Source organism: Clarias gariepinus, chromosome 7 (assembly GCF_024256425.1).
Source record: "Clarias gariepinus isolate MV-2021 ecotype Netherlands chromosome 7, CGAR_prim_01v2, whole genome shotgun sequence".
In the NCBI taxonomy this organism is placed as follows: Eukaryota; Metazoa; Chordata; class Actinopteri; order Siluriformes; family Clariidae; genus Clarias; species Clarias gariepinus.
The window spans coordinates 4,545,484-4,548,178 of record NC_071106.1 but is presented as its reverse complement, the minus strand read 5'-3'; the positions used below and the strand labels follow the sequence as shown (position 1 = coordinate 4,548,178).

The 2,695-nt window shown below is 34.4% G+C and overlaps 1 long non-coding RNA gene across 1 annotated transcript; it reads left to right on the top strand.

The window, feature by feature from the left end:
- Nucleotides 1-290: 290 nt before the first annotated feature.
- Nucleotides 291-2,455, top strand: LOC128527438 (uncharacterized). The gene is made up of 3 exons (XR_008360876.1): nucleotides 291-1,075; nucleotides 1,902-1,948; nucleotides 2,130-2,455. It is a non-coding gene; the product is annotated as an uncharacterized LOC128527438 (long non-coding RNA).
- Nucleotides 2,456-2,695: the final 240 nt, after the last annotated feature.

Below are 2,695 nucleotides of genomic sequence, written 5' to 3'. Positions count from 1 at the left end.
ATTTAGAACACCCTGCGAAGTCATGCTGTAAATGACATCTTCACAATCTGCCTGTCTGGATCTGAAGAGGAGCTTAAACGTTTCTGTGAAGGTTTTGAACAGATGTATGAGGAGGTCATGAAGAACGTGCAGGAGGATGAAGTTGAGCAGCTCAGAGAGAGAATCAGGGAGCTGGAGCTGAAAAAAAAAAAACTTCGGAAGAAACAGGTGTGTGTTCAGACCAGGATGTCTTACTGAGGTACTGGAACATGGGGCAATTATTACATCACTGCAATCTCCTTATGTATTATTATTATTATTATTATGGGTGGAGGGGGGAGTTGTGTGGTTACTGACTGGTTTATCAAATAAACTTTGGGCAGGAGTGTTCTTTATATTATAATTGGTTTATATTGATAATTAGCTCTTTATTTGTTTTATTCAGGACCATTTCTAGTTTTTACATAACATCATAACACAGTGTTTAATCCATCACTAAATAAATGAATTAGTAAATAGTCCAAAGTTCTTTTAAGCTTATAGTGGATTTTTTTTTTTACTTTTATATTTATTGAAGTCCATTTCTTCCTAAGTTGGAGAATAGTATACACTCTAAAAAATGATTCTGCGGCCTTGTAAATTTCACAGTTATAAACAGGTTATGTTACCTTAATAAAATCTCTAAAAGTCACATACATGATTGTTTGAGTTAGACAAATCAAAATAAATGCCTAAAAAAACAATTATTCATTTTGTCTTAAATTTACACTATAATTTAAGTTTACTTCACTAGTAAAAATCAGCATTTGACTAACTGAATTATATTTTTAACATGCACTTAATATTTTTTGATACATTTCAATCAAAATTCCGTTAATGGAGTAATTGAACTGATTAGTTTCAAGAACTACAATTATAAATTATTCCAACTCAATATTCTTTATATTTAACAACAAAAACTTAAATAATTGAGTAAATTGCCCTTTGCAAGTGCTCATGGGAAGTCTGGTGTAACATCAGAGACAAGAAGGCTGTGAGGATGTGAGAATGGACATGAAGCACCTGGAACATTCTGGAACATTCCTTACAAATCCTGGTGAGTAAACAGCTAACACAAGTTACTGTAATAATGACTCTGTCTGCCTGCACACACAACTTTATAGGGTGTGAGTTACTGTTCTGAATCCTGTCACAGCCGAGCTCCAGAGCTAACGATAGCTAGCAACAGGCCAGTCCTGGGGTTCAGTGTGATTTAGCTTGTTTGTTCCAACCACCAAACTGCTCAGCTAAAGCGGCGTTAATACAGACACTTAAAATCTGGTGTAAAAGGAGAGATTTAACACCGAGCAGCAGCGCGTGCATGCCTGGGTTTCCTCCGGGTTTCTTGGTGTAACCGGCCGCGGTTGTGCCGCAATATTTGAATTTCTCCCGCCAAATGCGGTGATTTTGCGCAGCCAACCACCACTGTGGCGAGGATATAAAACTAACATGTTCAAATAATTAACGTGTGTAATGGTCCACCTCACACACTGAACCGCGAGTCTGCTCGGTCACTCCGACACTTTAAGGGAGAAACTCAGAACAAATCCGGTTTAAACAGCAGAAATGAAGTGCAGTGTCCGGACTCTGTTTTATCCGTTACTGTATATGAGTATTTTTAACATGATTAAACACTGAGCACGCAGCAGCAGATGTTATAAAATAAATGTGCTAAGTACTGTACTAGTAACTAAAGCTATGAAATATAAAGATTTAGTGAAAATACAACATTTCTCTCAGAATTAGAATTGGGAGAAAGTAATATGAAATTAAAATATTGAAGTGAAACATTATGTAAGTAAAAGAAACTAAAACTGATTGATTTTGTGTGTGTGTGTGTTTTGTGTAAAACATGTTATATATTTTCTATATCTCTTTCACAGCACCAACACCACTAATGAAGAGAAGTTGAATGGAGATAAAACAGGAGGTAAATGTCAACTTTTTAAAAGTTACAGAAGTATTAAATGAGTAACCATTGAATCAAAGATGAAAATAGACTATTAGTCCAAAAAGTATGTATTTGAATGGAAGTACTATTTTACCAGTCTGGTAGACTTTATATTAACAGTCACACTTGTACTTACTTGTATACTATTGTTCCTTTTTAGGTGCCAGCATTATGGGATGGCGGTGTAAGCTCTGCACATTTGTCGCATCATCAAAAGGAATTTCGATCATTATGGAGTGAAGCATGGTACTGTTGGTCATGGATATTTAGTGTCCTGTCTTCATTTAGACTGTCATTGCTTCTTTAAGATTTGAGAAGGTCTGCACACACATTTGTATGGATCCCACAGTTTGCAGGAAACTGAAGTGTGAAGGTGTGCAATCTTTCAGATGTAAAATGTGACTCATTAGATTCTAATACAAAAGTCTACTTTTCACATATTAACTGTATAATACTTGTGGCATAAGTATTGTTTCTGAAACTGTTCACTAATAACATAAATTCAGCTCTTTGTCAAATAAATGTTTAATTAAAATGAAAATGTGTGTATTGTTTCTTCCATTCAGTTAAAATATTTATTAAATGTAGCACATTTGTTTGTTAAATAATAGTATAATTGTCAGTATCTTCTACCTTCCATTTCAATTATATCTACTCATTTATTTTACACATTTTCACTTTTCATTAACTTTAGATTTTCATTACATTTACTCAATTTTGTACATT